Source organism: Miniopterus natalensis, chromosome 6, assembly GCF_054644295.1.
Source record: "Miniopterus natalensis isolate mMinNat1 chromosome 6, mMinNat1.hap1, whole genome shotgun sequence".
In the NCBI taxonomy this organism is placed as follows: Eukaryota; Metazoa; Chordata; class Mammalia; order Chiroptera; family Miniopteridae; genus Miniopterus; species Miniopterus natalensis.
In genome coordinates, this window is record NC_142086.1 from 83,428,612 (window position 1) to 83,442,100 (window position 13,489).

General features: G+C 45.6%; 1 protein-coding gene across 2 annotated transcripts in view; it reads right to left on the reverse strand.

The window, feature by feature from the left end:
* ADARB1 (adenosine deaminase RNA specific B1) overlaps window positions 1-13,489 on the reverse strand; it is an 84,861-nt gene that overhangs the window by 47,339 nt on the left and 24,033 nt on the right. For both annotated transcript variants that reach the window (XM_087818393.1, XM_087818392.1), the window contains exon 2: window positions 3,531-3,681. The gene's annotated coding sequence lies outside the window, so the exon portion shown is untranslated. The remainder of the gene's footprint in view (window positions 1-3,530; window positions 3,682-13,489) is intronic.

Genomic DNA, 13,489 nt, shown 5'->3' on the forward strand with positions numbered 1-13,489 from the left:
AGAAGTCCTGGTGTGGGACGTGGAGAAGGAAATACAATCATATGCATTTCACTTGGTTCTGTAATGAACAACTTTTACTGATCATGATAATACACAATACAAATGCCATTTCTGGATCTGAAACCGAACTGTAGGTACAGAACAAAATAAAGTTTTCTACCTCTATAATGTGAAAGGAAACAGAAAAACAAACCTGACTGAAGCTGAATAGCAGAAAGAGTGAGAAGAGGGGACTCAGGCATGGTAAGGTGAGTGCTGCCATATGTCTAACATGGTGGGGAGCAGGGCAGGTAAACAGGCAGAGCTCTGATAACCAGCAGAGGAACGAGGCTGCCCTCCCGGCTGGCTGCCCAGTGCTCCTCCGCAAGCCTGATGCCCCTGCCCACTTTATGGGGGAGGCTACAAGAGTTAAATACACATTTCCTGTCTCCTTTGTGACTATTGCTGGACGCCCAACACAGTGCTGGCCAAAGAGATACAAGTAAAAATATGCTGGAGGCTTCCTGAATGCCCCCATAAAAAGGACGAACGTGGGCTGTACTGCTGATTCCTTCCCAGGTGTTCCTGCCTTGAATGTGGATGTGATGAAAGGAGCTGTGACAGCAACACTGCAACCATGAGGGATTGGTTAAGAGAAATGCAGACACTGGCCCAGACTGCTGACATGGTTGTGCTCCGCAGCCCCTCCTGCCCTGTGCCCACCTCTGCATGCGACCGCCTGGATAACTGAGGCTCACCTTTCAAGACTTGATTCCAGCTCACCCCACCAAGCTTGCCACCCCTGCCTCCACAACAGGCTACCTGTCTCCCCACTGCTGTCGCAGCACCAGCAGACACAACAACCCTGAGTCCACCAGACTGTCCACATTGAGGCCAAAGACCATGGTGTTCCTTCCCCAGTGCTGCCTAGGAAGTGCTGGTGAAAGAAGAGACCCTGCAGCTTCCTCTAGCAGCTCTGTGCCTTTTTCTTCTAGAATGGGGCCCACGGATCTCTACTCATCACAATGCGAGGGAGTGATGGAGAGGCCAGATCGAATGCCCTTGCCCATGTCTGAAGGTCATCCATGCTATTAAACCAGGCAGGCATGCCTGTGACCACCAGTGGTACATGGCTGTTGGGCACAACTAGGTTGGGGTGACAGGGTGGTCAGGACCATCCTCCAGAACTATGCACACTAGGAGCACAGGAACAGTCCACAAGAGGGCACTGCGGTGTCTCCACAAGTACCTTCTGCAGAGGAAGACTGGAAAAACTGAAAAGAAACAGCGGCAGGAGGATGCCAGACTTTCTTGCATCTATGAACCAATCTCTTTGCTGTTTACAAAGAAGGTATGTAAATCAGTCTGAAGGTATGTGAATCTATTATTTTATGTTTAGGCACAATCAGAAACAAAACAGCTAGAAGAAAATTACCAACAGACTCCTAAGAACACGCATATGATTTGTACCCAACACTGCATAGACGACTGAATTTCTATGCTCCCTGTTGATCTGTGTTGACTAGCTTCCCCAGCCCATGGCCACCAGTAGGTGGCCACAGCAGGTAGCAGTGGTGCCTCATGGTGGCCATGTGTGGAGTGGTCTACACATCATAGTGTGGGGGCTCCCGGCACTTTGTGGGTAGGAACAAAACACTGCCCTGTGCCAAAGAACTATGTGCAGGTGAGAGGCAGTCCACCATCCCCAAGCCCAGACCCTACTTTTACATACAACATGATATATTTCCCGAACTTTCAATACCCACTCACATTCCAGAAATGTAACCACTGTGAGAAGACCGGGGACCGCACCTATTTCTTTCAGAGCTAATCCACGAGCCACCACTCAGCTCTGCAGCATGGCTCAGGTTACATAACCCAGCACCAGGCTCCACCTGCCTGAGATTTTACACGGTGGCATAAACATTATTTTATTATGAATTTTAAATTTCTTTTATTATATTTGGGCATTATAGCATTTCTTAAAATTATATGGTTTATAAAGCAGAGTGGAGTTAATGAATGTTTGTTAGAACATTGGGTTGTGGTGGCATTGAGAAACACTGAGAAGGTTTTGAGGTTCAAACAGGAGTCAAAGTTTTCTTGGGCCCCTCTCCGGATGTGCACAGTTGGGCAAATATTGCAAGAATGCCACGGTCAACCCTGAGGTGCCCCAACCTCAGGGGACACTCGCAAGTGTGAAGACCAGAAACAACTTGTCTTTTTAAGGAATAAGCAAGGCAAAAGCTGCACCTGTGCCTGACACTAACCATCAGGCCGTGCACCTGCAGTGCCTCTGTCAGACAGACACGCCAGAGGGTCCTGAGAGCCGGACGGCATGCGGGGCTATGTGGATGAGGGCCTCAACTAACAGACTTTTTTAGCCAAAAAATTCATGTTCATTTACTTTTTTTTCCAAGCCACCCTAAAAAAGGAAAAGCATATATATCAGACTATTTGTTGCCAAAATTAGCTCTCATTTTGTGAAAAAGAAATACAAACTTTCTATCGTGCAGTCATCTGTTAGCGCAGTCAGGAGGAGACATGACTCATAATGTTGTAACATCTTATAGCTGCAGCCTCTCGTCTCCTTTCTCAGCGTGTACTTCAGTTACCTCCTTTGGCCTGATTATTTTTTTCTATGGCTTTAAGGACAATTTACTTGTACGAAAGATTATAAACACTTCACTTCTCCAACATTTGCTTACACAGTATAAAAATACTTGCTCTCCCACAAAAGCAGCATCTCTAAAGCAATCGTTCACGCCTGCGGCCTATTACACGTAGGTGGTCAAGACCACACTTCACTCAGCAGCACCAAGCACAGTGTCCCCTTCAGACCCACGCCAGCCTGGGGATCCTAGCTTTCAATAAATACAGTTACAGAGAAGCTGATTTCATATAACTATCAAGCTAAAAGATCTGAGGCTCAAGATAAGCTCCACCAGGGGCACAAGCCATGGACAAAGGCACCTTGTGGTGCCCTCCCCAACTCTCACTACCTGGGTGCCAAATCAAAGCATCAGCTGAGGATCATGCAGAATCTCCATCACAGTCTCTCTGGGAACCAGTTACCCCACATTCCTGACATTTACAGACTCAGAAATGACCAGTGGGGCCTTTCCCGGCACAAACTCAACCCAGTGATCAGACACGAATGCATCTTCACTCCCCAAATATTTGTCACAGCTTCTCTCAAAAGCAGATGCTAAATCACATAATAATTACCAAAAATAAGTACGAAAGAAATTTTCTTCTCATCACCTCAAAGAAAATGATTTATGGTAAAAGGCTGGAAGGAGGCACCAACCTTTGCCCAGTGACCTGAGGCCAGAGGCAGCCCCAGGCTCTGGAGCCCCTGGAAAGCAGCAGTGCTCCAGCCTGCAGGGGCCGCAGGGACTGGTGGGGATCGCAAAGGAATCCACAGCAACAGTAAACTCTGCTGGGAGTGACTCAATAAAGCACATTTTAGGAGGCATGATCAGTTTACATCAAACAGAAGTCGTATTTTATCAGGCAAATGTTAGTAATGTTTGCAGGTTCTTGCCTACCTTGGAATTAGTTCAGTTCCTATGTCTGCTCCGATCCCAGGGCCAGGCCTCCGTCAGTACATGTAGGACAGATCATCAGAACATGTGCTTAGCAAGTGCGTTTCTTCGGCTACTGCTCTAGGTCTCCACGCCCAACTCAAAAGACATTACTCTGTAATAAAAAGATTCAATTATTTACATGAATTTAACTCAATATTAGATGCTTTTCCACCCTTTCAGATGTGAACTCTAATGATAATAATTAAAAATCTTCCTAAATACAAGTGTAAATTATTTTTAATATAGTCTTATGATTTTTTTTAAAGCTGATACACAATAATTGATCACGCCTTCATCCCACCTGCCAGGACAGGCAGACTCATGGGGAACACCCACAATCCATTTCTGCTCCCAACATACTAGAGCCAACAGGCACCAGGCCACTTGCCAAGGAACATGGCCTTGGGCTTTGCCTATGTGAGCTTCCCTCCTGTAAGGTGAATGTGTGCGTGAGCACAGACAGAACCGCACAGGCCCGGACATCTCCCAACCCCTGCTGCCCAGGCTGAGGAGCCATGGGCCATCTATGCACAGGCGCCACAAGGCCATGAAACAACATCGGCGAGTCATTCCCTCTCCACGTAAGACTGGTTTCAACCAGCCAGTCACTAAAGAGACGGTTTCCACATGCTGATACACTTCCAAAACCTATATAAATAACATTAATATTTTCTTTTTGAAAAATAAACTGACACTCAAATGAAGGGAAGTCCTCGGGGCAGAGCTGTGCTCTAATATCCATGGCAGGAACCAGTGGGTCCCTCAGTGGGCAATGGAGACTGAGGCTGGAGCGCAGCCGAGGTGCATCTGAGTGTGCAGGAGCCCCTACTGTGCAAACAGTCCAGTCACCAGGATGTTTCCCCAGGCCACGGGGCCCGTCACAACTACTGGTCCTCGTGGGTGAGAACTGACTGGTTTCTGAGACCCTCCTGCATCTCCCGGCTATGACTACTTGGACTCTACCTGCGCTGTGGGTCTGGGCTCTACTAGGACCATCTTAATAGTGATGGGACCAAGGAGTTGCTACACGATTAACCATGTGACAACTGACAAGGGCTACCAGCCATGCCCCATAGACGAGGAGAGCTAACGTTCTGCAGGTGCAGAGGGTGACAGGAGCGTGAGAAAGTCAGGACAGGGGAGGATTTATCTTTCTTGCAAAAGAGAAGTAGAGAGAAGCTGAGGAGGAAGCGGCACGGGAGCTGTGGTCTGGGGGCAGGAAGCCAGTCAGTGAACAAGGCTGAGAGTTTTGATCCTGCCTCTTCCTCAAGTTGCCTGGATCCACCAGGTGAAACAAACAGGAATTGCAGCCACCTAAAAATCTGAAAAGGGGGAAACGGAGGCAGGGTGGGACAAAGAAAAAGCCCTAACAGCTGGGCAGCTCTGTGACCTTCAGCTCCTGACATGCTCAGGCAGGCGGCCCAGCCCCATGCCATTCCAAAGCCTTCTACTGCTGAGTGCCCCCAGGCTCAGGAAACCTTCCCTGAAAATAGTGTGACCCCAACTTAGTCAAGCTGGAGGGGCTTCTACCACAGGTTCCCATCTGACTATCTCCTAACATAAGGAAATTCAAACACCACAGCCACGCTGGTAAAACAGGGGTTGTGTAAGATTTAACACGCCCAGCACTGATGGCAAGTACAGAACTAGTTGTACTAAAATAAATGTACCACTCAGCACTGGATGGATTGGCTGTGCTAGTAATAATCAGACTGATTAAATGAAGCAATTGTGTTTCCTTTGAAAGTGATATTTATCATTATAATTTAACTAGACTGGAAATTATGGCTTCACTCTGCCAAAAAATAAGTACTCTCATTTTCTACCTTGTAGCTGCATAAATCGATTACATGAGTGTACAGTTAAACAAAGACTTCAACAGAACAGATTCTCTGATGCTTAGAGATACCAATTATTCCAATATACAAAGGCCTGATAGGCTCAAGACAAGCAAACAACAGGTAAATAATCAACTGATTGAAGGATGCTAAGACAAAGAAGCCTTCTTCCTAATTTCTCATAGTGGCTTCTATTTTAAGTACTTAATTAGTCCTAAGGACGGGTACCCACTACAGAAGGATGGATGCTCATGGGCATCAGTGAGGGGATGCAAGTGGGGCCAGAGTCACTGAGCCTGGGGGCGCAGGGAGGTAGACAGATGCCCCTTGGCTGAGATGCCTGGTGTGAGGGAGGGAGGAAGGCCTCTCGGCAGAAGGCACTATAGACAAATGTTGTGTAAGAAAGAAAATCCAGTCTGCTTTCAAAAAGACAGCTCTGTGGGCAATGGCTAGAAAGTTGCGACCAGAGGCCGGGAAGATATCTGGGGCTAGAGGGAGGGTAGAGACTGGAAAAATCTTGAAGGTGTGATAGGCGGGACCTGGTGACTGACAGCCCAGGTGGATGAATGAACCAAGCCTGGGTGACTCAGAGGATCTAGGCTTGTGAAGCGCTGGAGAGAATTTGACAACCAACATGAGAAAATGAAGAGAGGAAATTGTAGAAGAGGGCGGCTTTCAATTGTTCTGACTATAAAGACCTCCAAGGCATGCTAGCTATAGTCACTGCTACTTCGACTTCTATAATGACAAATCTTCCCTAGATAAGTGAAGGGACAGCTGAGAAGTTGGCAGAGGGCAGTGAGATCCTAACATTGCCAACCTGAAATTCTGGCCCCAACACAAGTCTCTTCACAATGACAATAAATAAAGATGTTTTCAAACAAGTAAGAGCTGAGAAACTGTGCCAGCAGCAGACCCTCGCTAGAAGAATCCTAAAGGATACAGAAGAAGGAACGTGGGATCTTGGAGAGAAAATCAGAACAAAAAGAGTGAAGATTAGAGCAAGTGGTGCACGGGACAAGGCCTCACTCGCTGCTCAGGGAAAACAGAGAGGGGACACTGCCCGACTCTTGTTGCGAGACCAGGATAACCTTGGGAATAAACCTGTCAATGATCTCACAGAAGTCAGAAATCAGTGTTCAGCTTCCCTCATGAACAGAGACATGAAATTTAAATCTAGTGATAAATAAGAGATAGCACATCGCAACCAAGTTAAATATGTACATAAATATGTGCAGTTGGCCGGAGAGTTGGAAATAAATCAATGTGCCATATCAGCAGTGGCATCTCCATTCAAGAGTGCTTTAACTCAGACTCCTCAATAATTCAAGTTGATATTTTCCTAAATCTCCATTTGTACAATGAGCCTGACACTCTTCTTAAGAAACACACTCAACCTTTAGGAAATAACTGAAAAGGGGAGGAGGGCGATAAAAAAGCTGATAAAATGAAACGTTTTGCCAATCATGAAAATAAAGACCAAGCACATAAAGTTTCTACGCCTTCCTGCCTTTGGGAGGAGGAAAGGTGACCGAGTTTAGAAGATGCACCAGAGCCATGGACAGCCAGAGGTGGTGTCCTCAGAAGATTATCCATCCTGAAGTTATCATGAGTAGAGCCAAAGGATAAGGCCAGTGCGGGACACCTACCTTTGCAGCCTTTCTGAGTTTGTTTTCCACTTATAGAAAGACCTCCTGGGTGAGTTCCATGAGGAGAGAAAGAGCTGCTTCCCAGCTGCTCCCAGAGCAGGTACTCATCGAGGGGTCATGAAGTCCATGAAAGCAGTAAAATTATATACAAAATGGTGTTTATACGCCCAGGGGCATCTTTCTAGTGAAAATGTATGTAGCTTTCATCAGATGCTCAAAGCATGCTGGGTTAGCAAAGTCAGCCCTCCCCAGGGGCTGTGAGCTAACCCCAAACCCAGTCCTTTCTCTGCTGCTTAACCAACAAAATTTCACAGCCTTTCTTTTTCCAATACAACCATGGCTAGTCAATGGAAACTGACTAGTGAATTATTAAGGGGCACTAAAATTCAGAATCCATAACCTAAACTTGGAGTGTTACTAGGGTTGACAGAGGTCTAATTCAATCTCAGTAAGTGTGGCTTCCATGCTCGGCAGCAGGGCGAGCTCCACAACTGGCCCATGCGGAGGCCACACGCCCACGGCTTCAGTAAGGATGGTTCCTTATCAATGGCTACTTTCGCTTATTGTGGGTTTCAACTGCCACCTTCTTGTTTGTATAATTATACTGCTAGTTTTGTTTCATTTCACAGTTTAATATGGGTTGTTTGTGTGCACAGTGACAAAACTTCATCTTTTTGAACCATAATTTTTCAAAAACTAAACTTAACAGTATCATAAATCATCTCCAACCTTACTGTAAAACAGATGCCCAGAATACCCCTCCCCACTGCCAAATTTCTGTGAGGTAGTAACATTTCATTTATTGGCAATGAGCTGCCTCAGAGTATATGTAATTTAACTAACTTACAACACACTATCAAGGAAAGTGCATCAAAATTACCCAGCTCTTTTGAAGTTTATGGAGTGCTCTGACATAATATAAAATGAAGTCCCATTAAGGATTTTATACATGCTGTTGACAAATTTATTGGAAGTGGCTCATTTAATTTCTTCCCAACTGTTTGATAATGTTGAGCAATTTTCCACTGGAAAGAACCACATGGTTAGAGATGTTCAAGGTGCAGAACAAAAACAGAATCCAAGTAACAGACATGGTGGGAATGAGACACCATGGTAGCCAGAGCAACCAGAAGTTGCACAGAAACCTGAAAAGAAACAGGGGTGCCAGTCGGACATTCTCTTTCCCTAGGCAAGGGTTCTGTGATACAAAATTACATGTTCTGCCTTCTCTAGTCACACTACTTAGTTCTGCAGTGGATTATATTTATATTATCATGACACTATAAATATTACTTTCCATGTGCTAACATTTTTAAACTAAAGCTGTAAAAAAAAAGAAAAAAAGCACAGAAAGCCTAATGATAGATGAGAAGCAGACTACAAATGTTTTCAACCTTGACAGTATAAATCTCAAAATATAACTCACAAAGACCGAGAGCTGGAGAGGCAGTATTTTTCAAGTCCCCACATGAACTAATAAACAGAAGTGTGACTTAAAGTTATGGTGACGATGATAAGAATAATGAAGACCAAGGAGAAGACACGGACTAAAAACTGTTTATGCTTGGGGACAGGTCAAAGGAGAGGGCGTCTTTACCTTAACTTATGCTCCCTGATGGGCCAAAATATGTTGTACACTATGTGCGGTATTACCCAGCAGCTACTTTAAATAGTGGAATGAAGGGCGCCCTCACCCAGTGGGGACTTTGTAGTAACTGAAATGTGTCCACAGGACAGACTAAGATGCACTCATTATAACTAGTGAGGTGGTACACGCATTACATTAGTCATATAACATAAGAATTTTTAACAAAACTTTTTTTACTGCAAAAGGAAAAAGATGAAATGTGTCAGTCCTATGATGAGGGAAGTACCATCTGTACTAACGACCATGTGTGATGAAAGGGTGTGTCACAGAGTGATGAGAGGTTAGGCCCATGTGTGACAGAGGAGTCTCAGATATGCACCCGAGGTCCCATGTATGTACCAGAAATCCCATTTATATAACACCCACTAGAGTGCTCCCGTCCAGTTCTCCACCCCCCACCCAGGCTGCCCTCTGCCCCTTAAAGAGAAATGACTGCAGCCTCCTACCTCTGAGTAAAATGAGTGCCATCCTAAGATGCATCCTGGGGTCATCTGTGACCTCCGTGGAAAAGATATCACAAAGGATCTCCATTATCTGCCAAGGGCCCAGCACTGCAAGTGACGATACCTGACAAATGAAGCTTCCTTCTAATTACTGTCATTGTTTTATCTGTGTGTTGGCTCTCAAAGGCTGTCAGCCTTGTAAGGGTAGGAACCAGGAAAACCTCCCAGTGTTCTAAGGCCCAAGCCGCTGTCTAATAAAAACATGCCTAATAAGTAACCTCTGGCTGTCTGGAAGCCATGTCGCCTAATCCCAATTTTCACTAAAAGTACACCTTATGCCACCACTGTGCTAGGTCATGGTTCTCCTGTTTACAAAAGAATTCCGGTAATTTAGCCGGTGTTTAAAAGTACTTTTTTTTTTTTAATCCTCACAGAGGATATTTTTTCCATTGCTTTTCAGAGAGAGTGGGAGGGAGGGAGACAAACAGAGAGAAACATCGATGTGAGAGAAACACGTCGTGGTCCAACCGGGCCTAGGGATCGAGACAGCAACCTAGGTACATGCCCTTGGCTGGGATTGAACCTGGGACGCTTCAGTCCGTGGGCCGACGCTCGCTCTAACCACTGAATCAAACCAACTAGAGCTAAAAGTATTGTTAACTAACCAACTATCAGTCTTCCTGTATGTGATATGTGTATATGACTGACTAAGCACAACAGTGAGTGGCTTATAAAAGTAAAAGCCAATTGTGACTTCCACTTTGAAATCTTTGAAAAATTTATAAAATGGCTAAGCTAAACTGTTCTTTGCCCATGTCTAGGAAGGGCTAAGTGGGCTATAACTATGTCAGTGGTAAGGAGCTCACTTAAACAGTGACTGATATTAAAGAACTCACAATAATTCAGCTGCTCCTGCAGGCAGAACCCTCTGAGTCAGCGCTGTTAGACAAATCTGACTGTCCTGGCGCTTCCTTGGCAGAATGAGAACAGTCTTTTTTTTTATTTTAAATATGTCTTTATTGATTTCAGAGAGAGGAAGGAACAGGGAGGGAGGGAGGAGGGAGGGAGAGAAGAGAGAGAGAGAGAGAGACATCAATGATGAGAGAGTCATCGATTGTCTGTCTCCTACACACCTCCTACTGGGGATCGAGCGCGCAGCCCGGGCATGTGCCCTCACTGGGAATCGAACCGCGATCTCCTGGATCCTAGATTGATGCTCAACTGCTGAGCCACGCCAGCCAGCTGAGAACAGTCTTAAGAGACCAAGTTCTATTGGCACTTCTTCTTCTCGGCACACACTAAAGAGGAGACAAGGAGCCCTGGCCAGGTAGCTCAGTTGGTTGGACCATTTTCCTGTGCACCAAAAGGTTGTGGGTTTGATTCCTCATCAGGACACATACCCAGGTTGTGGGTTCAATCCTCGGACAGGGGGTGTACAGGAGGCAACCTATAGGTGTTTCTCTCTCACACTGATATTTCTCTCCCTTCCTCTCTCTCTAGAATCAATAAAAATATCCTTGGATGAAGATTAAAAAAAATTTTTAAAAGAGTAGGCAAGGAAAGAGCTGAGGGCAAGGTGAATAATTAACATTCTACAAAATACTTTCAAGTTTTATCATCACATTTTCCTCCCCAAATAGCCCAGGGAAGGCATTCAAGCAAGGCAAGTAGATTCCCTTTTTCACGGAGGAATAAACTAAACAATCAAAGGCCCCCTCTGGACTGTGGCTTAGGGGATACTCTTGGCCCCTTACAACTCACAGTTCATCCTTCATTCTCCCAGGGACACTCTCAGACTGGGATCGTAACACTGGGTCATGACCCAGTCTGCCCAGGACATCCAGTTTTTTACCATGTGGCCTGACAGTAATTACTAATCACAGGCCCTTTCACTCTCAAAAATGTCCCCATTCAAGCAGCAAATTGCATGGTCACCTACTTTAACACAGTCTGTGTGGCCAAACTGGAGGGGAGAGAGAGGGTCTGCAGAGGCTGCTGACTCATCTTTCGCAGATCACCCAGAAGAATGCGGGCCATCCACGACCCCGCTCCTTATTTCCGCCTGGCTGCATTGAGAACAGAATCTTATCTTACCGAGCAGCTCTTCACAGGGTCAAACAGGAAGAAAAGAGCTGGATTCCCAGCACAAGGCCCAGGCCCCCAACCAGATGCCCGGGAGCAGGAGGAGAGGAAGGCTGTGGGAGTCCCCGAGGGGCAGAGCAGGAAGAGGCTGTCAAAAGCCTCCAAGTGTCTCCAGAGAACTTGCCACACAAATACTAAGGTTATGAAGTATTTATGCCTTTTTAAAGACAAACTAAAACAGGTAACTCCAGAAAAGATACCCGTGATAGAATTCAGAGATGAGCCAATTTCTTTAATTATTATAAGGGGGAAAAGGGTTTTGTTTAAAAAGAAAAGATGTAGGTATGACGTGAGCTGTGGCAGAGAGCATTGCCCCCAGACCCATTTTCTTCCCCGGTGACCAAGGTTTTATCTGGGCACTTTAAGAGACACTTCCAAAGAGAAAGTCCAAGTGGTTAGTAAGCATATAGGAAGTGCTCGATCATTAGCAGTCAGGGAAATGGAAACTGGAACTGCAGAGAAACCCACAAGCACCCACAGAAGACGACAATCGGTGCCCGTGTTGAGGGTGCCTGGAGCACCTGCTGGCTGTGGTCTAGCATAGTCCACTGGTGTGGAGATACACGAACCTGTGGCCCACCCTGTGAAGGACTGCACTTTTTTATCCAAAACTGTGTATCAGAATGGTCATGGCAGTTTTACTCATAATTGCCTCAAAATGCCTAAATATCCATCAGCAGACTGAATAAATACATGATATGGTCAAACAGTGGAATATTACACAGCAGTAACATAAACTCTAACCCCAAAGGGAGCCTCACGGATACAACGTAGAACAGGGAAAAAAAGATACAAAAACGCATTCTTACAGTTCAAACAAAGGCAGGCCAACCAACCACCCCTGCTGCACCACAGGCAGGGGCTGTCTGGAAAACACAACCATTCCTTAGGACAGATATGTACTATTTTCCAAAACTGCTGAATAAGGAATTAATAGTCATTTCATAGAATAAACAGATGAACATTTTAAAACTTGTTTCATGAATGGAAAATGCTAGCCGTGCTGCCCTGAGGTTTATCCTACCTCTTTCAGAGTCTGTTATTGAAAGTGGCTTCTTGTCAAGGGGGAAAATTATGCAGAAAAAGAATCTCACATTTTCTTCTCAAAATTTGGAAGAGAAAAGGTCAAGTAAAAATAAATACAAAGCAAGCTAATTTGAGCTTCTCCCTGCACTAGCTAATAGAGCAGAAAGTTAAAAATAAGAGCTGTCTGAACTTTTCAAAAAAAGGGTTGCAGGGTAGTAATAATATATGCTCACATCTGACTTCCAAGCGACTAGTTATAACCGTCCACAGCTACTCTCAGCTTTCCACTAAAATATCTTATAAGACAGAAAAATAGAGAGAGAGAAACTGCTCAGAGCACATCTGGAAACTACACAGTGACAACTTCAGTAATAAATAAACTATTTTTGCTTAAGCCAGTCTGAGTTGGCTTTTCTGTCACTTATAGCCAAAAAGCATACTAAAAGTTTCCTGAAACACTGGTCTTTATAGTGAACCTGGAAACAACCTCAAGGTGCACTGTCAGGTTAAAAATACCGTGTTCATCCACCAGCTCTTTACCAGTGTGTACACATGCAGGCCAGGAGGGAGCCCCGTCCAGCAGGAACCAGGAGTGCGGTCTTCACATGTACGCACGCATGCCCATGCCCACACCTGCATGCATACACATATGCATGGTGGGAGCTACACAGGCCTGTTATTCACGTGAACTCCACAGTCCCAGCGAGGGCTGTGCCAGCTCAGGCAGCTGCTCAATCTTTCTGCCCCAGTTCACTCAGCTATAAACCAGAGCAGGGGACCAGCAATGCCCTGCCCCTGTGGCTGAAGAGTGAACGAGATCACAGGTAGAAAGTGCACCTGTGAGCCCTCAAATGCCAGCCTGTGTGTCCAGCTGTGTGTGTGCGCACACATGAAGTCACCACCCCAAGACAGTTACAGCGATTAGCTGACCGCTGAAGTGACTTCTGTTTTCTTTTCCTTGTGTCTACTGCCTGAATTTTCTACACTGAAACACACAATTTCATAACAGAAAGGCTTAGGTGTGAGAAGCAATGCCACATGCAGGAAAGGTAGGAGGAGAGCCAGGGGGACACGCCACCCTGCCCAGGATCTGTGTTCTCGCTTTCCATTGGTGCCAACAACTTGCTAGTGGCCCTGTGCTGTCCCCTACCACAGCCATCACTGTGGCCATGCA